Below are 24,256 nucleotides of genomic sequence, written 5' to 3'. Positions count from 1 at the left end.
CTCATCTATCACTGGCAGCTCTGGCAGGCCCATCCCAGGGACTTGAGCCTTTCCTCAACTCGACCATCTACATTCTTGCCCACTAGGGACTCCTGGCTCTCCTCTTCTGCAAACTGGCAAAGCTAGGAGAATTGAGCAGGAAAAGCAGTGCCGGCTCCCTCCAAGTGAGGGAAGGCTATCTACAGCCCTTCTTCCATTCACCAGAACTTCAGACCTCCAGGGGCTCTGCAGAAGATGCAGGGTGGCTCATCAGGCATGACTGCTACAGCTGCTGCCTCTGCCAGTGGCCCAGCTCTTAGGAACTGAGCTGCCCTGACGTCATGCCCACTGGTAACCCGACCCCTAATGACCGCTCCCTCCTCTTCTCTGCTGGGCTCATCTTGCAGGCACAGGGGAGAGGTCACCCCCCAAGGGAAGGGGCCAGGTGGAGCTCCTTTTAGTGGCTGCTGAAATGAGAGATAATTTTGGTTACTGACATCTCCCACAGGACTTCCCCATTCTCAGAGCTATTCTGAATTCTCTCCCTTTCTCTGGCTGCTTCTAGAATCAGATCTGCTTCCACTTCACACTAAAAGACCAAAGGTGGCCCTCCCTTTGGGCTTAAGCTCTGTATTAGCTGGGCAAAAGCAAGAATCGGGTTTGATTGGGGTGTTTTTACTCTAGGAAGATAAACACTTATGAATAAACCCTTTATTTAATCACTGACATAGGCACTTTACAAAATGGGTCTAAGTATCAAGGGTCTAAGTAAAGTAGGGTAGTGCCCTACTTTACAAAATGGGTCTAACTTAAATAACACTAAGTTTATTTAAATGCAATTCTAATAAAGTAGAGAGAAGGAAAGCATAAAATTTGAAACCTCTTTAAATTTATTGGGTATTTATGGAGCACTGGTATGACTTCAGCACTATGATCCACTCTGGAGGATAAAAAGCAAATATCAGACTCAATCTCTGCCCTCTAGCATCTTACACTTCAGTTGGGAAAACGACTGCTCTTATTACCACCATCCCTGCTCCTGGTTGGCATTTACTCAATAATTGCGGTCTACTGGGTATTTGCTAAGTACTTGTATTTCTCATTGATTCTCATAATAAGCCCAGGATATAGCAGCTATTGATTTTCCCATAGAACAAAGAAGGAAGTTAAGGCACAGAGAGGTGAAGTGACTTTACAAAGGTCACAGAGTCGGGATTTTCATCATTTGATTCCATAGCTCATGCTGTTAACCCAAGTGTGATTTAATAAAGTAATTTATCAAGCAAGAAAAAGAGAGAGAGAGACAGAGACAGACAGACAGAGACAGAGATGCAAAGAATCAGAGAAGAACGAGTAAGAGAGAAGAGATAGGGAAGGTTTGAAGGTTTTAAGTGGATAAAATGTGAGGTGAATCTTGGAGAGAGGCAATGGGTGGCTGGGTGGAGAAAAGGGGAGAATATGGTGAGGTGGACAGGTACCATCTGCTTCGAAAAGGGAAGCCAGTCCCATATGAGATGGCCCAAACATAAGCTATTGTCTCTACATATTTTGTCATCCACGTCCATGGAACTTGGGCTCTAAACACACCTTAAAAAGTAACCCCAGATGGGATCATTTCTAGTTTATTCTTTCAAAAACAGGAGAGATGTGAATTTCTTGCCCTCAAAAGAAGCTCAGGAACCCTTAATAGTAAAATTTTGCCCAGAGATCTTCCTGTAAAAGGTAGTAAAAGTCAAAATATTATGTGGGTAAATCTAGCTTTGCATAGTGAACAAATTTATGAAAAGTAAGAAGGAATCACAATTTTCTAAAGTTCTCTTAGTAAAAGAACTTCATGATGACCACTATTTGTAAAGTAAACCACTATTTTCTGCAATGGAAAACATGTCTTTAACTCCTGTACCTAGCAAACGAAGATGTTTGTGCATAAACGCTGTTGTTGTGACCACCATGGCGGCTTCTGTCTGTTCCAGATCACTGTGCCCACTTTGTAGTCCTGCATTCTAACATATGTTGACCACCCACTGTGTGCAGGAGCTCCAGGGCTCGGGGAAGTCACTTTCGGGGACACAAAGATACCACGACAGGCTAACAGGAGCTGAAGACGCACTCACACATAACAAGAATCAAAGCTGAAAGACAAGGAAAGACAGAGTGGCATGGGCTGCTTTCAGGAAAACCAGGCGAGAAGGTTCATTTGGTCCAAGACAATAAAGTCTGGCCACCTGTCTGAGGTATAAGTGGGTAGGCATCGCCCTGTCAGGAAATGGGCCTTCCTTTTGTGGACAGATAAGAGAACCAGCTATGACTTCCGTAATATTGCGATAAAATAAGAAATATATATTTGGTCTTCGTCTGCAGTTCCTGGCATAGAGCTTCTGAAACCCCTGGCATTTCCTGGCTGAGAGGTGAGAGGAACATTTTTCTTTTGTTCTACTTAAGTTTATGCTGATGAGATGACTTTTGGTGGTCCCCTAGATAGCATCAGGATAGAGGCTAGTTGTCAGAGGAACCAAACATGTGATTAGAGGGTTGAAACTTTCAGCCCCACCACACCTTCGCACGAAACCTCCGGGGAAGGGAGAAGGGCTGGAAATTGAGTTGATCTCCAATGGCCCACAATTTAATCGATCATGCCTATGTAATGGAACCACATAAAAAGCCCTATATGGTGGGTTTCAAAGAGCTTTGGTGTTGGTGAACATACTGAGGTGCGGGGAGGGTGGCACACTCAGAGAGGGCATGGAAACGGCACATCCCTTTTTACATACCTTGCCCTGTACATCTCTTCCATTTGGCTGTTGTATCCTTTATAATAAACTGGTAATAGTAATTAAACTGTTTTCCTGAGTCCTGTGAGCCATTCTAGCAAATTACCAAACCCGAGGAGAGTATCATGGGCATGCCCAATTTATAGCCAGTTGGTCAGAAGTATGGGTGGTTCAGACTCGCAACTGGCATCTGAAGTGGGAGGCAGTCGTGGGGGACTGAGTCCTTAACTTGTGGGATCTGACACTAACTCCAGGCAGATAATGTCAGAGCCGGTGTCAGCGAATTGGCCAGTGTGGGGGAAAAAAAATGTACACATTTAGTGTCAGAAGTGTTCTGTGGGTAGAAACAGCTCATGGTAGTAGAGCTTCAGACACACCTGAGTATGAATTTCAGTTTCATCATGTATTATCTGGAAACCTTGGGGGAAATTGCTCAACCTAAGTTTTCTTATGTATAAGATGTGAATGATAATACATCATCAGACTGTTGCAAAGAGTATAGAATAATGTCTGGTATAAAGAACATGCTCAAACACTGATTGTCAAATGATTAGCTGAATGAACGAATGAATGAATGAATAAAAGCTAATATATGGCACTTAATATGCGCAAGGCCCTTTTCTAAGTGTTATTAACTTGCTTAATCCTCGAAACAACTCTAGAAGTTAGATACTATTATTATCCTCTTCTACAGATGAGGAAAGCTGAGGCACAGGGAAGATAACTAAGTTGCTGAAGGTCACATGTCAAGAAAGTGGCATATATTTGAGTTTCACACCAAGGTCTCACCACAGAGCTCATGTTCTACCCACAATGATGCTCCATACAATGATGTCTGGCAAATGGTGAGTGTTCAACAATTGGTACATGTTGTTATGTCGCTATTTATGTACAGGCAGTATTTCCTCAACTGAGGTCTGTGTACCTCTAGTGGTACATAACATTATTGTTGGTGGTTTATCGATGAACTTTTAAAAAATCTTATACCCATAATTTTACTTTAATGCATATTGAAAAGAAAAATAGCATATCAAATCTACAGTTCATTGATATTATCCTTGTAACACAGCTAATATATTTTAAAGTGAGCCAATTTAAAGACAGATATGAGATAATAATTTGGCAAGAATCAGGTCAGTGGTATATTAATGTCTGATAACGGTAATCTGATGAGAAAGGGCACAGGTGTTGGAGTCATGCAGAGCTGGGTTCAAGAGCCAGGTCTACCATTTCCAGCTGTTGGAACCATGGGAAAGTTACCTAGCTTCTCAGAGCTTTGATTTATTGATCTGTAAAGTGGGAACAATAACACTACCTCTTGCATGTCACTGAAGTGAGTATTAAAGGTGATAATGGACCAAAACTACCTGCATCACAGGGTCTCAGCAACTGCTAGTCCATTTCTGTCCCTCCAGCCCGTCCCCACTCTCCCATCTGCACTGCCTTCATGCATGTCCTTCCCCATCACCTCTACACCACCCTCTTTAATCTAGCCGAGATTCATGATCTCTGCAGGCACCATTCTGGGGGCTCAGGGATTCTCCTCACAACCCAAATCCAGCAGGTGAACCCTTTCTGCCTTCTCAGTCATTTTGATCATAAGATTTGGAGATTCCATAGCAATTCAAATGGGAAAATATTCTAGGGACATGGGCAGAAATTAGATTTTTTTCAATTACCATAGGCAAAGGGTTTCATATTGTTCTAGTAATGCAAACTGCTTATTTACCATTCTCTCTTTGCAGTCCTACCCAGGTTCTGCCAGTGATTGGCAGCCATAAGAGAAGAGAATGCACACATCCGGCACTCAAGTTTTCAAGCGTCCATGATCTCAATCGGCAGTGAGTTGGCTCCCTGGGTTTGGTGTAATGGCCTCAAGATCATGGAAGATGGTCAGGGAGAAAGACACTTTATAGCTGGGAACTTTGCCTTTCCTTCTAAGCAGAAAGATCCCCCTAAAGTAACCCACATACCAAATACCAGCTAGACCAAGGAGTCAAAGGGTCTCACACCAGTCCAGCAGGAACTGAGGCCCAAGGAAAGACTGGACTCATTCAGCTGTAGCTGTCTCCCCAGGTGACACACTGGGATTAAAACACGAGTCCACTGGAAAGTGTGATTTTTCCTCAGACTTTTTACAGACAAGGGACAGCGGTCCCAAAGTAGATTCACTAAGACCTCAATAGCGAAAGGCAGTTTCTCATGGCTTACCATGAGTTCAGAGACAGATAAAAAAGAATTCATGTTTGGTCAGCACCAATGCAATACACCAGGTGCTGTGCTAAGTACATTATCTCATTTCATATAATCTTATGAGATAGAAAGTATTAGTAGCCACATTTTATAGATGAGGCAGTAAGGCTCGGAGACATTAAGAAACTTTCCCTAAAAGACCTAGAGGTTATTATGCTGAAAGAAAGATAAATACCATATGATCTCACTTATATGCAAAATCTAAGGAACAATAAGAACAAACTAATCAAAAATTGACTCACAAATGCAGAGGACAGTTTGGTGTCAGATAGAGGTGATGGGGGGCTGGGAGAATGGGGTGAAGGGTTAAAAAAGTACAAATTAGTAGTCGATCAATGGTCACGGGGCTGGGAAGCACGGCATAGGGAATGCAGTCAGCATTAATATATTGGCTAGGTGGAAAACCAGAAGAAAAGAAGGAGCAGTTAGGGGGATCATTTTATAAACTACATAAATGTCTAATCAATGGACCGTATACTTGAAATTAATAAAAGAAAAAAAAGAAACTTTCCCAAGATCAAAAAGCCGATATATTCTGAGACGGGGATTGAAACCCAGATTGTTCTAATTGCCAAAGTTCTTTCCACTTTATCATTTGGCTTTCTGTTTTCCACTGCCGAAAGCTCCATCTTCCCTAGTATATTCCATTTGTCAATTTGTAGAACCTAAGTAGACCTTTGTTTCATTATTCATTTAATGCCTGGTTGCTCCATTGGGCTATGAGCTTTGTGAAAGCAGGGACAATCCAGTGAGAAAGACAAACATTCAATCGATGGAAACATTCATTGCACCCCTGGGCATCCATGCCAGAGAATGCCTCCTCCTACCCAGTCTCCTCTCCACCAAATTCTGCCCAACAGAGTAGAGATGTCAACCTGCCCATGTACACCTCCTCCTGGAGTAATCTACCCTTAAAGGCTAGGTTCTGTACCATGTGGTCCTGCCCCCATCCTAGCCATAATTGATTGGCCCAGACACAAAACTCAAAGCGGCCAATTCAGAGGTGATCTACCTCCCTGGACTTGCTTATAAACTGAACAAGATGAGCTGGACCAATCAGATTATCTTGTGACTCTGAACTAAGAAACACAGAGGGACGTTCTCAATGGACAATGATATTAAAAGAGATAGGTAGTGAGGAGGGTCACCCTTGCAGTTAACAGTGGAGAGAAATAAACTATGAATAGCAATAGAGGAAGGGTGTCAGGCAGAAGGAGAAAAAAATGGATGCACCAAGAGAGGCAGAGAAACAACATGATAACCAAGGCAGAATGGCCAAGACCTAGAGTTGCCTTATTTCCTGACTTTCTTGAAATTTCCTGGTCCTTGAAATTTCACAAGGATCCTAAGCCCATAAGTCCTATCTATTAACAAATAAGCAAGCAAACAAAGCTAACCTTTTTTTCTTGAGGGAATTTAAGTGAAACCCTTTGCAATTAAAAAAAGACCTTTCCTCCGATCCATTCCTGCAGACCCCTGATTTTGGTGTTAATGGGTGTAGTCACAGCTTTTAAGCCATTGTGCAAGTAATTCTCAAACTGCAGTGTACGTTATAATTACTGGAATGTGTGTTTAAAATGCAGCTTCCTGGGTCTGGGTCTGGGCTGTTGCTTTAAGTAATTTTGAAATAAATGCTCCAGGACAGAACTTTAAAAAACCCTCCATCTAATTACTTTTTGTTAATTGTATTGTGAGGTTAACATTAATCATTAAACGTGCTTTGCCTAGTAAAAGTCTACATGGTTCTAGGGTGTATTGGTTAGTATTTGCTGCATAACAAACAATCAAAAAAATCTTAGGAGAATACAAAAATAAGCATTTATTTCTCACTCACAGGTTTGCACGTTTGCTAAGGCATCTCTGCATCAGATCTGTTGCTGAGGCCCAGGATGGACTGACAGCCGCTGGCTTGGACATGTTCTTCTCACAGTGGAAATTAAAACCTCCCACAAAAGCAAGTGGAAACAAGTTATGCTTCTTACCACCTAGGTTTGGAGTTGGCACACTGAACTTCCATCTACACTCCACTGGTCAAGTATCCACTGGTCAAGTACTGCCCAACAGCAGTGGAGCAGAAAAGTACCCTCCTCTCACAGGGGTGTGTTCAGGGGGAAATGACTATTTAGAATAGTAATCTAAACCACGCAAGGGGTGTGCGGTCTAATGGTGGCACATTTGACCAAGGGAGGGTACTGGGTCCTACTAGGATAAAACCACCCTGGCTGACACTCAAAGGACCAACCTTAAACACCACCTCTTTGCAAAAGCTGTTTCTGTTGAAAGACATCCCATTTTTTTGCAGGAATTACCTGGAAGAGTAACACCATAAACCTAACACTGTATGCCTTCTCCTCAGAGTCAGAAGGGCCCAGGTGATCCCAGGCACTTCTAATCAATGGCTGCATCATTTGTCTACATTTCAGAACATCCCATGGGCTTCAATAGGACACCGTCTCTCTCCTTGACTCCTCGTTACTTGCTCTCATAATTTGTCCCATTGTGCTGCAACATGTAAGGGCATATTTTGCACTGATTTATTCAGTATATCCCCTTTTCGGTACATCTGAGCCACTGTTTTCGTCTCTAATCTCACCTCTAAACGATCTGCTCATGCAGACATCAATAAAGTGACCTTCCAGGTCACCCATCACCATAGACCCGTGGAAACTCAAAGGAAAAAGAACATCTCTGTCACGGGCGGGGAGTGGGAAATAATGAAACTGGGTCTTCAAAGTTAAGAAAATCTACACACATAAAGACTGTGTGTGCAGGGCAAATTCACCCCTAAGCAGTCCTCCCATACACCCTTCCTCCCATTACAAAATCAAAGACATGAAAACCTTCTCTTTCCTAAGATGCTACTGTTCTATGTCACCAAGTCTAGCTCAGAGAGTCAGAGGACAGACCTAACTCTCGCTCTCATCCCCACCCCATTCAGAATGTTAGCTTTCATTCATTCATTTAACAAATATGTACTTGATCATCTACTATGTGCCAAACAATATAAAACGTATTAGGAATATAGAAATAAACATGAAACTGAATGGCTAGTGAAGAGAGATTTTAAGCAATTGATTAAATGCAGATTTACACAAGTGAGATGGCTGAGATGTAAGAACTACAATTCTTTGTTCTACTTTTTAATTTTCATGAAGATATTCCCATGTCATTAAAGATTTCTGCTTATTGCATTTTTTAATTATATCTGTGAAAAAGAAAAAAGAAAAAACAGAAATTTTTGAACTTAAACTTAGAATCACACACTCCAAGGGAGCTTCTCATCTAAAACCCACCCTTTGGAGTGGTGGGGGTAGGGGTGGGGAGGAGGTCTAAAAGAATCTCACTCACTTACCTAAGAAGCTAGCAAGAACCTAGCTTCTGAACATCAAGGCACCATGTGCCCAGGTGTTCAGGCTGGTACCTCTGTGAAAAGATAGGATCCTGCTAGTTGTAATCAAAATGTTGACTCCTGTCCCTTGAATCCCACCATCCCCCAGAGGGTGGGTTCAAGGGAGGGTGGATGCAGGAAACAGACGAGGCTTTGAGTTATCTTGTCTGTACTTAGCACAGCAAGGGAGAAAGCCCCATATACACCCCGGCATATTTCTTGACCTCATTCTCTAATACATACAGTAACACGGCTTTGGCTCATTCCCCAAATGACCTCCAGTTCCCATCTCAGGACTCACCCTGATCTGGTTCCATTAGTCCCCTGCCCCAATCCCAGTCCTTGCCCCTGCTTCCTCCCCAAAAGTGAACTGGGCATACAGATGCCAGGCTTCAGCACCTTGGAAGAGGTTGCACTGTAAAAACATCCACCCCTGCTCTGCCATCCGCATTGCCTCCTGTGCCTCCTCCCAACACCCATGTCTCTCTCTCTAATTATCCCAAAGAGAAGGAAGATTAAAAATGAATGCCCTGAGGATGGGAGTCAGAGATGTCATTATTTTGATTCAAACTGCAGGCATGGAAGAATCTGCTCTAAGCTTTAGGGGCAAAGTCACCTAGGATGGGATTTGGAAAACCTTGATTAATTGGAATTCACTTCTGGGTAACCAGATATTGTTTTCCTGGTATTGAGGTTTTAGGGGATGCCACAAAGTTTAAGAAATAAAATTCAAAAATGCAACTTGTGGGGTGGTGGTGTTTTGGAACCACATGAAAGGTTTGGCCTAATCCTTACACACTGGAGTCCTATAAATTGTAATTTAATGCACAGAATGATGAGGTCAAGGTGGTTCCTACAGGATTGCTACATAAAGGAAGATTTGGTTGTTTTCATCGACTATACTTCTAAAGCCAGAAAGCTGACTTCCTTTGGGAGGATGTGCAGTAACGAAAGTTTAAACTAGAAGGAATTTTATGTGACATTCAGTTAACAAGACACGTTAACTCCAATGAACTAGCAATAGTCACCCGTGCCTCCTGCCACCTGTTCTATTCCCCAAATATGCCACCTAGAGGATTTTGCCGAAAGAGGGAAGGGAACATATAAGAATTATAACAAATGTCACTTAATACTGAGTTGCGTGTTGAGTACTGTTAAATACTTGAAGTGTATTTTTATATCTCATAATCTTCACCCAAGATTTCATCGTCATCTTAATTTTCAAGATGAAGAAGCACAGGCCAGGAAAAATAAATTATCCAATGTAATAAGGTCCCCAAGTTATGTTATTAACAAATACCAAGCAACCTAGGTTACATGGCCATTCTTTTTCCCTCCAGTTTGAGGCCATACTTTAGACAGTTTAAGAAAGGAATGAATGGCAAAACAGTACAGATCAACAAGAAGTGAAGTCTAAAGAGATCGGGTAAGTAAAGGGGCTTCATCAAACATGTCAACCCCAATACCTACACAGGATGCCAGCTGGAAGGTTGGCACTGCCTATTATTTCTTAGTACATCTCAGTGCTCCTTTGTGCTGAGGACTCTGTAACTTGCTTCCTAGAAGCCAGTTTGGGATAGAGTTGCGAGGTTGATGTAAATTCATTGTACTTATGTTCAGAGCTATCCTAATGCAATTTAATTGAATCTTTCGAATAAATGGAAATGACCACCTATGAGGTGACTGGATTATTGTTCAACTTCTAGCAACTTTAGGACCAAAAAAAATAATCTAACTTTTCCAGCATCTTTAAAATCAAGTCTAAAAAATGCCAAGTCTTTTTTCCCATTGAAAATTATGGTAAAATAACAAAACATCAGCATTCACTCCTGCTGACTGAGGAAGGCAGTTTTATTCCCTGGAGGCAGTTTTATTCCCTAAAAGTGGAGGAGAAAGGGGCTAGAGATCTTCACCCCCATCTGGTTATTAACATGTTGCATGACCTTGGGCAGGTCACATGCCTCTCCATGCCTAACTTACCTCATCCACCATACGGAGAAAACGCCAACTGTTCCATTATGACTGACACAGGAGATCATGGTGTATCCAGGGTACATTAGACAGCCTGGATCTATAAGTGCCACTGGGATATTAGACGCCATTCTACCAGACACAGGGGGAAAGCTCTGAACCTTGGTGACATCTAGGATTCATGCTACCTGGGACACGAGTCAACCATATCCAGTTGCTGGCAAATTGTTTCTCCAATTCTATTCCCTTGTATCTGTGCTCATCTTTCCCTTCCCTTTGTCCTAGCCCTGGACTACAAGCTCATCATCGAATGCCTACATCACTGCTATGGCCCCTCCGAACTGGTCTCTCTGGTTCCAGGCTCTCTCAACTTCACTGCTACCCTCGCCCCTCTTTATCCACCCCAGTTTATTCTAAAATCTTCCCAAGTGCCTCTTTCAGGTCATTCCCTAATTCTGAAGCCTGCAGTGGTTTCTCAATGTCTACAGTATAAAATCCCAACTGTTCACATAGGTTGCCCAGTCTGTCCACCTTCTTGCCTCATCCTTTTCATTCATGGATTTGCTCACTCAACAAATATTTACAAAGCACATACCAGGCACCAGTCAGTGTACTGAATGCTGGGGAACAGATCTAGTATCTGCCCTCCAGGTGCTTACAGTCTGGGTCGTTGTAGGCAAAACACCTTAAGCCAACTCTTTCTTTCTCACTGTACTCTAGTGTATTAGTCTGCTAGGGCTGCCAAAACAAAATGCCATGAACTGGATGGCTTAAATGACAGAAATTTACTTGCTCACAGTTCTGGAGGCTTGAAGTCCATGGTCAAGGTGTCAGCAGGCTTGGTTTCTCTTGAGGTCTCTCTCCTTGGCTTGCAGATGGCCTCCTTCTTGCTATGTCCTCACTTTCCTGTGTGCACAGACCTCTCTGGTGTGTCTTCCTCTTCTTATAAGGACACCAGTCATTCTGAATTAGGGCCCCACACTTATGACTTCATTTAATCTTAATTATCTCCTTAAAGGCCCTATCTCCAAACAGTCATGCTGGGGTTTAGGGCTTCAACATGTAAATTTGGGGCAGAGAGACACAATTCAGTTCATGCTGTGAGCTGCTTATTTAGTCTCCTGTTCAGTATGCTTCTCACTCAGGCCCTTATAAGTAAAGCTCAAGTTTCTCCTCCTCTGGGGAGGCTTGTCCCCACCCCCAACCTCTCCAAATCAGATAGACACCTACCTAATGTCATGTCACTGTCACTGCTGGTTGATCTAAGTGACTCCTTCAAGACATTGCAAGTCCCAAGAGATTGGGGACAGTATATAGATTTATCGTTATGATCCTAGTGCTTTATACTGTGGCTGGCTGGCATATAGAAGGTACTTAATGAGGGATGAATGGATGGATGGATGGATGGATGGATGGATGCATGGATGGATGGATGAGGCTGATCTTGTACTGTCTCACATTCTCTGCATTGAAATGAAGGCAGGGGATTGGCCTGGTCCCTTTGCTTTCCTCTCTCCTCCTATACTTGAGTAGGGCCTCAAAATTTACTGAATTGAGTTGGCTCTGGCTATCTACAATCTCTTTCTATCCTTCAATGACACGTGAAATGTGCTGAGGTAGGTCCTCAGAGTCCATCCCCTGAGCATTTGGTTAACACCCCCTCCATTCATGCCAGGAAGACAGGTGGGCCATCCAGGCAGGGAGCTGTCAGCAGGAAGATCAGCTTGTAATAGCTGCCATCTCCGGCTCCAAAGGGGCAGCAACAGCACACTGGGCCAGACCAAAGAGTAAGCATTTCAGCTCATCTGGAAAGAGCACTTCTGCTGTGAGAAACACAGAGCTGGAGCTGGAGCTGGAGCTGGAGCTGGAGCTGCATCTTCACCTGACATGTGAGCTTCCATGTGTCCAGAGTCCGAACCTCAGAGCTTAGATCACTGAGGCAGAGGAGAAGTCCTCTAAAGCAGCTCAGCCTCACCACAGTCTGTGACCGATCAATCTTGGGAAGGATTGGTGGCATGTAGCTCTGATCTGATGAATGATATGGACATAGTTTCCAGATGAACAAACACCTGTAGGATCTCACATAGGCCAGTCCCACTATGGAGCATGTATACCTGTGTGTGTACACGCAGGTGTGCCCATGTATGTACATGTGCACAACTGCCAAGAAGTTGGAAGAAACTATTTTTATAGTAAAACTCAGTTTAAAAATTTCAGAGATATAACCCTAATGGCAAGGTGAAATCAGCCCTGGAGTCTCTCAGACAAAATAAGTTGAGGAACCATTGAGAAGTCCCTTAATGACAGCTTTACATCTGTAAAATGGATTAATAACACCTACATCAAGGGCTCGGGGGAGATCTAAATGAGATAAAATGAAAGGAGCACCTATTACATAGCGGTTGTTCAATGTCAGTCACTTTCCTATCCTTAGCCTATTTCTTAATCCTTTCTGAAAACTTTACTAAATCTAGTCATGTGTGGTTGCAAAAATTACCTTAAAATATGTCTGTGTCTTGTTTTCCTTCTTTGTCTGAAAAGAAGTAACCACTACTCTGCTTCCATTGGTTCAAATCAGGTGCAAGAGCACCTCTGCCACCAGAAGCACTGCATGATGTCATTACTGCAAATCGCTTCATCCGAAGGGCTGCAAGTCCCCTCTAGCCACCAACATGCCGAAGCATGGCAATGTCTTAGATTCATCCCTCTCTATCAGCTGTGGCTAGTCTAGTCACTGACGAAAATTCTCCTGCTTCTTCCTTCAAAACATTGCTTCAATAGACCGCTTTTTGCTATTCCCCTCACCAGACCCAATCTAGCCTCCCTTAATCAAATGTATCGATCACTGCAGAGAGCTCCTAACCATCTCCTTGCATCTTATTCTCCCTCATCTCTCTGTAAGAATGGACAATATATTAAACCAGTTATTTCAGAAGGTCAGATTCAGCTTTAGGACCACAGGGAAAGAGGAATCTCAAAGCAATAAGTAACATTCAATCAATATTTATTGGGGCCTACTGTGTGCCAGGGGATAAAGAGATGGACAAGACTAGTTCCTTCTTCAGTGAGCCAACAATCTAGTTCAGGGGTGTGACATGTAGAAAAACATCTGGGCCGCAGGGAGAATGTGGTAAACTGCTACCCTGGCTGCACTTGAACAAAGCATAAAAATATGAGAGGGATCCATTCTTCATGGAGGATGGATTAGCGGTTCAGGCGGGGGGGCCTTCCAGGTGGACACAATGCATAAGCAGACTCGGGGGAGTGCAGGGGGGATGTGAGGTTTATTCATGGAACAGCAATCAAAGTTTGTTAAAAAGAGAAGATTTAGGTAAGAGAGAATGAGAGACTATAACAGTCACAGCAAATCCCACTTATTGATTACTTATTATGTGCCAGGCACAGTGCTAGGCACCTTACAACCTACGAGTAAATACCGCTGGGGAAACAGCTCAGGGAGGTTGCTGATGCTGACGTTCGATGCTGAGGTCAACAAGACTCCAGTGAGATATGATTGATTTTTTTTACCCATTTTACCCCAGAAGTTAGGCACAACGTAAAGTGCCAAGGGCTGTGGAGGGTGTCTTCTGAGAAGACAATGGGAAATCATTGAAAAGGATGATAACAACTGGACTCTAGGAAGAGTAATCTGTCCAGGAGTGGAGGATGGACTAAAGGAGAAATGGAAACAAGGTTACGCCACCAACCAGGCCAGGTTGAGCCTGGGAAGAAGACACGTTGTGACAAAGGAGCAGGTACGGCTGGTGACTAGATAGAAAGGTAGTGGACTTGAGGGGTGGGGGCGGAATAAGTCAGATGATTCTGAGCTGTAACCACAGGTGACAGAGAAGTTGGGGATGCCATTAATAAAATGGAGAGGAGAGTCCGATGGGGCAAGTGTGATAAAATACATTCCCCTTTGAAGGGCAGGATTTGGCAATCCAGAGCAATGCAGTCAACCTGGAAATTTTAATTGCATTAAGTCCAAGTTCACCCTCTCCGAAGTCATTAAAAAAAAACAAAACAAAACAAAAACTGTCTCCAGGAGGCTTTCATGTTGAAAAGCTGAGAGCCAGGAGAATATTCAGACTAAACCATTTTTGTCACCACTTAGTCGTCAAATATCATAAAACTCCCAAACGATTCTTATTTTATAGTGTTCATCCTCTGTGGGAAAGCTCTGTCTGTGAAGGGCAAACTTCTAAGGAGGAGTAGAGGAAAATCAATCAAAGAGTCATTCTCTTGACTGATCAATAGGTGTCTGTCAGGGAAATTTTACTTCTCCTATCTACGCTAGTTAAGTGGGTTCATAGAACACTGAACAATACTTACCTCACTAGATTTCTCTCCGTGGTAATTTGCAGCCCCAAGCCTTTCTGGATTTTTCCTGACTTCAGCACAGAATCTGAATTTAACAAGTGCTAGGGATGCATGGGGGAGGGGGGGGTTACTGTCCATAAATAGCACCAAGATAAGTCACCAAAGAGGGAGGTCTGAATGACACCCATCCCTGCTACAAGGTGAGAGTGGGCACATTCACATCTGAAGTCGTCTATTTGATCTTTCCATAGCCAGCTGAGTTCTCCACTCAAAAGACACTTCCTCAGGGAGGCAGACCCTTACACCCAGCTAAAAAGCACCTTCTTGGAGGCAAGAATTAGTCTATGTCTTAGCACAGGTGTATAAGAGGTACAAAAATTTGTCAAGCTGTAAATTAAGAAGCATGCACTTTACTGGATATAAATTATACTTCAATTAAAAAGAAAATTAAAAATAATTATAAATACAAAATGTGCCACTCTCTAGCCCCTTACATCACTATGCCCTATTTATTTTCTTTAGAGCATACACCACTGCCTACATATAGATGATCTAGTTACTTGCCTGTCATTTACTGTTCAGAGAGTCACTGTCCAACACAGTAGCCACTAGTGACATGTGTCTAAATTTAAATTAATTATGACTAAATGAGATTTAAAATTAAGACCCTCAGCTATACTGGCCACATTTCAAGTGTCCCGTGGCTAAATATGGCTAGTGGTTACTGAGGTATACAACGCCCAAATAGGACATCTCCATCGTTGCATAAAGTCATATGGACAGCACTGGTCTAAAACATAAGCTTCAGGGGAAAAGAGACTTCATCTCTCTAGTTCAGCACTAGCTCCAAGACTGGTGCTTGGCGCATGAAGTCTCTTCCTAAATACTTGTTGAAATGATAGGTGAATAAAGGAATTTTGTAATCCCAAAAAAGAAATCACAGAGCAAAAACAAAGACCTAGAGACACCCTACATGTACATCTGTAGGGATCAGTGAAATAAATTTTGGTACGTTCTACAGTGGAACCCTATTTAATCATGAAAAGGCATGAGGTAGGCGTGTATGTGATGACTTAGTCAGATAGCCACACTATATTAAGTGAAAAAGCATGTTTCTTAAAAACATGTACAGTACATTTCCATTTTACTAAGAAACACAAACTCAAAATAGTCAGGAATGTATATATAAAACTGTTAATAGCAGTCACTGCTGGACAGAATTAAAGAAGAATTTACACTCTATTCTTCTGGAATGTCTGAATGTGTAATGAGTATTACTCGAGTATTTTTTTAAGATTGAAAATCACATGTAGCCCTCTAAGAACAAAAGAAATCTCACATTGCAAACTGTCCCAAGACTGTATAGAACATTTCTTGAATAATTACCAAGTGCCAAATTCCTTACTCGCTTTATTTCATTTAATCATGACAATGTTCCTGTGATTAATTATTATTGTCCTCTGCTGAAAATGTAGAAACTAAAGATCAAAGAGGTGAAGTGCCTTTCCCAGGATGGCATACCTAGAACACAGCCCAGTTGGTATTTGAACCCAGCTCTCTGGTTCCACAGCTCACGGCACTCTTCACTGCAGAAAGCATGGGGAAATACCCGCAAAGAGCCATTTCCAGAAGAGCCCTGAATTAGCCACTCCATCTATATGAAACCCCAAACCGTACAACAGGAGTGGCTTTTGCTGCTTGGGACAGTAGAAATACAGAAAAATTCAAGCTAGCCACTCTCCCTCTGCTTTGTCTCCACAGCTTATCCCACAATTGTCCTTCACTTGAGTAACAATTGAATAACACAGGTGCGTGCACACACACACACACACACACACACACAGAGCAATGCCACAAGGATCTAGTGCTAGTGAACGCCTGGTAACTTAAGCATGCTGGCAGGGGCTTCCCAGCTTCCCGGCAGAAGCCTCCACTGAGCTTTTGTTGAATGTTCAGCCAATCCCCCCTGAAGAGGAGTTTTCGGCTCACCCGAGATATCTGAGCCAAAACACTGTAAGAGTCGCCTTTCAGCTCCCTGGACAAGACATTGCAGGCTGTATGCCGGGAGGCTTGTTTAGCTTCACACTTGACGCAAATGGGGTGTGTGTTTACCCACCAACACACACATGCACACACCAACAGAAGCTGCTGACGCCAACAGAAGCTGCTGCAGTGCCGGTATTTCTAGAAGCCCAGAAACTGTACTCGAGCAATATGAAACTTGATCATGATGCCTATCAAGAAAAACAATCTAATTCTTCCTAAGCAACGTTTCAAAAACTGCCTTAAAAATTCAGTAGGAGATGAAATGTAATATACTCTATTAAACCTTATTTTACCAGAACAAGTGAGAGCTCACTCAAGCATGGAGAGCCATTAAAATGGATCTTACATATATCATTATAAATTTAATAATCGCCATGACGGCTAGAGTTCAAGTTAAAATGAATGTCAGCTGAGCATGACCAATTGATGTTACCCCAGCTGCCGCAGAGCCTCACTTGGGGTTATATTCTACTTCCAGAGGCTCCAATGGTACATGTGGACCCAACACAGCCAGAGCCAAGAACAGATGGGAAATGCAGACATCAACACCTAGCCAAGGCGAGGCCATCATAATTGCATATTATCTCGGTGTACCAGCCCAATTAAAATTTTCTACAGTGTCAGAGGTCCCAAATGTTCCTCCACTACACGTCTGGATACCAAACTTGGCTAACACTTAGTAAAATGCAGTCAATCCCAGGTTCTGTTCACAACAATTACTGATTTTCCTTCTATCGCTCAGAAAGCTTCTGTAGAAATAGGAGCAAACAAGTCTAGTAGGTCATACACTGAATAAACCAAACACCGCAAGACAAATTTCAGGTTCCTAAGGCAGTGGGCATTCTTCCTGCAATTTCAGGAGTGGAAACTTTTTTTTTTTTAGGCATGGAGTCAGTATCTGCGTTTTTAAAAGGTAGTTTGTTTCCATTTACTTTTAGCCTTTGAAAGTCAGAGCAAAACATCATACAAAATCCTTTTAACACAGAACCATCTAAAATTATAAGGAGTTTTAAGGCTAGCGTTCACCTCCACGTGCATTTCACACTGGGAAGAGATGATCTTTGAGACTCACAAGGAGAGGGGCTACTCCACCCCACGCAGAAAATGCCACAAGTTTTTCAACCATCTACAACATTTCAGAGAGAATATCAAAGTTTATTTTTACATTTACACAGACTCTGGCCCTGCTGGAACTGTATTTAACCTTGCCACCACCCCACCATCCCCACCACCCCAACCTCCCCATCCCGTCCCAATCCTGTCCTAGCAATCCCCTTGGGAGTGAGGAGATACAGCTTCACCTTTCTTCCTATACAACCAGCCACTCAAAAACCGAATGTATCTGACTTGTAAAGACAAGTTGAACTTTAACTGTTAGACACAGGTCCTGGGTGACTGCATCTTTCAGACCGATGACAGCAAATGACCTACACTCAACAGGCCTTTTTAAAAGGCTGTGACATTCTCACAGATGGGACCAAACAGTGGAGTAGGATATGCTTTTGATCCATAAACACAAGAGCCAGCAGACCACATGAAGAATAACTCAAACAAAACCACCACTGTCAGGAGTGCCATTTCCAAAAGATGCTAAGAGTATGTGAATCCCTTAGAGGATTCAGTACAAATAAGCTCATATTTGACTTAGAGAACACCAATACTTTTTGCTAACTCCCCAAGCTAAAGCTTATAAATCTTTCCTTTCTGGCTCCCGAGATCAAGTTTCTCTCTCTCTCTCTCTCTCTCTCTCTCTCTCTCTCTCTCTCTCTCCCCCTTTCCCGTCAACAAGTCAAGGCTTCAAGCTCATCACTAGGACCTGGCAAATCACAAGCCACCACCCTGCCTTTTTCACCAGAGAAAGACAAACAAGCATAATCAACAACAACCACATTATGCTGACCACCTGGACTCTCTCAATCATGCTTAGCAACTCCAGTGCCATAAGCCAAGCGACAAAAAAAGTTCTGCCACTTACCCTCTTTTGATCTTCCAGTCCATGGGTAACCACCTTTCTCTTCTGCTGTTGGCTGGACTCAGAAACGGATTCCATCTCCCAGGAATAAAACCTCTTCTCTCCTTCAGTGATGCTTCCAAATCCACAAAGGAAGAAAATGACCGAGGCAAAGGCAAGGCATGCACGCTGCCAGACGGCTCCCACCAGCTGAGGAAATCCACGCTACCTCTTCAAAGCTCTTCCCTGCTTCTCACGATCCACGCGGGAACCTCACTCGCCATCGATGCCTTCGCAATGAGAGCGGCTGCTGCCGGCATCGTGAGAGCTGGGACTTGGGGCTTTACTTCAGTTCCAAGGCTGGTTTCCTGAGAGCCCGGAGGACAGATTTGGGCAAAGATAAGTCCATATCCTGGGACATGTGCCACATTACTGCCCCAGAAATCCTCTCCCTCACTGTCTCCTTGGCACTGATAATTTATATGTCAATAACGATGTAAATGGGCATTTAATCCACCGAGCTGATAGCATCCACATCCCTCTCCGGCAGCCCCTGACTCCCATAAATCACCACAAACACTGCTTGCAAAGCCGCTCCTCACAGTCCCTGCCAGTGTTCATTATAGAGATTGCTCCCCTCTCGGGCTGTCATCTTCCTCCATGGAGTGAGACCCATACCTGAGGAGAAAAGATGCAACAGTCAGATTTGTCTTTTGTGGGAAAGTACAGGTTTGAGCTGTCTTGCCCACCATCTGGAGCCCAAACGAAGCAGCAGCCAGCGATCTTCCTCCAAGCCCCTCTGTACTCCAAATGCATCCATGGACAAGCAACCGGGGTTGGGGGGGAGCTCGTGGGCCCTCCACTTCTCCTAGCCAGAGACATACGATGGACCCTGTTCTTGAAATAAGCACAACAGAGCCAGAAATGAGTTATCTTTCAACCCTACATGGGGTGCATCATCATCATCGTCACAGGAATAACACACCCAGCTATGATGAGAAAGAGAAGCAATGGACTAGGAAGCAAAAAAGCATCAACATTTTTCCCCCAATCAGAGCTGCGTAGGCAGCATGTGGCAGGCGAGACACCAGGGTCCACCGGGGAGGTGAAAAAGAGCAGCCTGGATCATCTGAGGGCAGAAAGGCGACTGTGCTACAGAGGAGCTGCATTCCCTGCCTTGGAACCTGCAGGCAATGCAGGCACCCAGTCACCTCCTGACTGACGTCACAGAAGCTGGTGGGGGGAGGACAAGGAGGGAGGGGAGAGGAGGGACCTCTGCACCAAGGAAAACATTTTGCATGGGGTGCACCCTTCCATGAACAGTCTAAGAGGGGGGAATCTATTTGAGAATCCCCATGAAGATACACCAATAAATAATTATGAACATTTCTTCCCATAGCACCAGCACCACCAGGAAAGAAAGGGGGAAAAAGTGGTGGGGGAAGCCCTTTACTAAAAGACACTAGTCTCTTGCCAGCATTTCTAATCAACTCACTAGCCATTCTACAATTCAGGCCGTGCCAGCCTCCGGGAGAGCTATGGCCAGATCCGGCCACAGCAGGCACTAGACAGAAGCCCTCAGACCCTCCCTTGCAGCTGTCCTGACCGGTGGCTACCTTGGAATGAGGCCGAAGTCATCCCCTAATACAAAAGGCTTCTGCACAGCTCAGTGCCAAAGCAGGTTAAATAGGGGAGGTAGGGTGTTGAGAGACTCAGCCACAAAGGGCTTATGAGGAGGAAGAGAATTGCTTCTCTTGGGAGAAAAACTGCGGAAAAGTTGGAGGCTTGTCTTTATCACATGAAAAGCTTTGCCAGAGCAGATTTCTCCAAGTGAATTTTCAAGTCGCAAGTGTCCTGAATTTGGTAAGAATTAATGAGCCAAATGACCAGAAGACAGACATCTCATATGACCAAGGGTGGCTGACATTAAAGGCAGTATGGGTGAAGCCCTCTCCGCAAATAGATAAGCTTTCAGAGAGAGGCAGACGCCTTCTGGTTGCCTGTCAACATCTCCACAGCCCCTTCGAGGGGTGCCTGGCAAAGTTGAAACCTCGGATCCATTCTTTTTAGCTCCAGATAACAATACAAATAAACTCTGGTGAACTCGCTCCAAGTATTACCCTTTTCTGAGTTTAAACTGAGACCTCAAACTAGAGGGCTCAAACGAAACTAGGTTTGAGTATCGACTCTGCAACTTAACGCATTGTGTGACCTTGAATAAGTAGCTTAACCTCTCTGAGCTGCAGTGTCTCATCTATAAAGTGGGGATAATGACAACACGTAAGAATAGAAAGTTCAAGATCACCTATTGACAGAGTAAGTGATCAAACTGCTAACAGGTATTGAATGTTTCCTCTGTTCACTCAACAAATCTCTATCAAGGGCTTGCGATGTGCCAGTTGTCTAGCTACAATTAGGGATTCTTGGCCCTGTGATAGAGATGAGAGAACTGAAGATAAGGAAGGTCAAATAACTTGCCTAAAGTCACACAGCCAGAAAGTTGTAGGACGGAAATTGGAACCCAGGTCTGACTTCACAGCCCTTGCTCATATCCATGCCTTTCTGGCAGAATCACTGTTATCTGCCTAAGTCCAGAGTCCACATTTTTTTACAACTCCTAGATGTCCTCATGAATAATAATAATGATAATAATAATAATAAATGGAGGGGGGGGGAGAGACAAGTGCCAAAAGGGTCTCCTACTCGGAAGGGCCTTCTCCAGAGAGGCTGCTTCATTCGCAGCTCTGGGTTCTCTCCGTATCTGAGAACAGCTCTGCACTCTGCACCAGGCCCCTAGCTCTCTCCCGGGTGAGACCTTGTCACATCCCATCATACCAGCCGGTGCACACACACCAAGTGCACATGGGGACAGACGTTCTCGCCACAGAAATACCTCTCCATCAGTGAGGAGTGGGAGGACATTCAACACCTCCTGCGAGCCTTTGTTTTTTTCTGGGAGTCAGTCTCTACCACTTCTGGAGCTGTCGCTGTCCTGGTGCTGGAGCCAGGGTGGGGAAGGGTTACCAGAGAAAGGGGAGAAGCCAGGAGACTGCTGTCAGCTAGCTGCCATATCCAATCTGTTTCCCAATTGGGGAGGGTGGGCTTCACGCGAACAAGTCCTGATGTAAAAGCTCCAATTTCTCACTGCCTAGAAAAATCTTGGGAAGTTTAAAAACACTTGAATCAAAAAGAGTTGAAAGGCATGACTAAGAGAACATTGAACTAGATTGTTGAGAAGTCAACACGTCTGCTGAATTGATCCCTAAATGTAGTAACATAGCAGCAGCTTCTCCTCTTTGGGCCATAGTCAGCCAGGAGCAGTGCGAGGGTAAGGGGAGAAAAGAGAAGACGACCAGATTGCACCATAAGATGTGCGGTGAAGGATTGTGGGCAAGACTCGGTTTCTCCTTTAAGTCCACAAAACAAGTCCAGCTGTATTGAAGACATCCTGAACACACTGCCTGGGCTTCCTCCAGCCTGGTTCAAACACAGTCTCCAAAAGGCTGCAACTCCCCACTCCACATCTGCCCAAATTTTTGCCTTCTGGGCAATCACCAGAGGGAAAAAAAATTGTTTTAAGAATGTTTGGAGGTACAGCCTAGAATGTGAGGAGTTAGGAAAGAGTCTCGTCTCAATCATAGAAGCATCCTTCTGGGAAGGCCACTGAGGTCCCTCCCTGCAGTAAAACTCCATTCCCTGGTAAATGCCAATTTGGATTCCAGGGACCAGACATTTCATAGACCAGGCATTCCCAAGTTCAGCGTGCTCCTTCCTTCTGCCTGGGTACCAGAATGTGAGCCCATTTTATATGTTTGGCAAAAGATCCTTCTTAAATTCTCCTAAGTTTCCCAAATTGAGCAAAGCCCTTTGGCCTTCTCCTCATGTCTCTTTTGTCTCTCCCTTCTCTCACACCCCACCCCCCCCACACACACCTACCCAACCTTCCTTTCCCAGGAGGTTCTGAGACCAGGGTAAACTGGTTTTAAACCTGGATTAAAGGTGGGAGGGGGCAAGAAAAGGAAGTCTGATCTGTTTCATCTTATAACTGGAGTTAAGCTTCTGAAACTAGGGTGCATCCGTCTTTCCAATGGTCTAATTAACACTCATCACTAACACAGCATTTTTAATTAGTCTTTGGTGCCAATAGGGGAAATGGAGGAGCTTCTTGGAAACCTAGCATTTCATTAATCAATCAATAAATAAGTTACATAAGATGTAAGAAAGAGAGCCAAGGAGGCATGGTGGTTTCCGGGCTGGGTTTTTTATTTGGGGGCTTTTTTGCTCCCAAAGGGAGCCAGCCTAGCGGACCACTTCTATTAAGGCTCCAAAGAGGGCTGACCCAGCGGCCAACCCCCACGCCTTTATTTGCGCACAGTAAGCGAGCAGAGCATGCTCCCGCCTCTTCCCTGAAGAAAAGAAAGGATCACACACAAAAATAAGTCACTAGGGCCCCAGCTGGAAGGCGCGGGCTGCCGCTGCTGCTGCCGCTGAGATCCTTTTGCCCGCAAGAAAGGAGCTCAGCTCAGCGGAGTGCACACCCGGCAGGCGCCTTAACTCCCGGTGCTCGGGCGCCCCCTCCCAGGCCGCTGCCCTAGCCCCTCCGCCCCTGGCTACTCGAAGCGTGGGAGAGAGAGCCAGGGAAACCGGAGGCCTGGCCTAGTCACCCCAGCTGGGATCCACCTACACACACACACACACACACACACACACACACACACACACATATGGACACAGTGAAGAGACTCAGACACAAAACTGACACAGCATAGTAGACACTCGCAGAGATCCAGACATACACTACACCCAGACTTATAGACACACACACACGCACGCACGCACACTCACACACACACACCCCTACAGAAGCTCAGATCACACACTAGGATGCACATCTGCCTAGAGAGCGACACGCACAAGCAGGTACCAGACCGACATTCAGAGACAGAGGTGGCTAGAAAACAGAGGCACAGACAAAACACATGCACACACACACACGCACACACATACACACACATGCACACACTCTCTCACAGATACATAGACAAACGCGCAGAGGAGAGTCACGCACAAAAACCAGAAATACACAGAAATGCAGACAGAAGGATCCACAAACATCAATACTCAGACACAAGCACCCGGAGAGGGCGTTCACAGACACCCACGCCAACAGCAAATACAGAGGGACCCAGACGTGAGGATACACCCAGAGATGCAATCACACAGAGAAGGAAAACACAGAGACACACAAACAGAAGACACCCACAAACACAACAACATGCACAAGGAGATACATCCAGCCTTAGGCACGTACCACCAGAGGAACACACACCCACTCTGGATGGGGGCGTGTGCAGCATCCCCGGAGGCAGGGGAAGTGCGCCCGGAGCTACAGAACCACCTCAGAGCAGCGCGCCCCATCGGCTGGGGAAGACTTTCCCAGTGCATCTCTGAACAAGGGCCCACCGGCCGTCAGCGTGCGCTGGTCGCTGTGTGTCCGCCCGCTAGGTCTCCGTCCTGTGGCCTCAAGGATAAGGAGGTCCCGGCTCTCTGCCAGGGTCCCACAGTGGAAGTGTGGTC

This window comes from Pteropus medius, unplaced genomic scaffold (assembly GCF_902729225.1).
Source record: "Pteropus medius unplaced genomic scaffold, Ma_sr-lr_union100, whole genome shotgun sequence".
In the NCBI taxonomy this organism is placed as follows: domain Eukaryota; kingdom Metazoa; phylum Chordata; class Mammalia; order Chiroptera; family Pteropodidae; genus Pteropus; species Pteropus medius.
Note: the sequence above shows the minus strand (reverse complement) of the source record.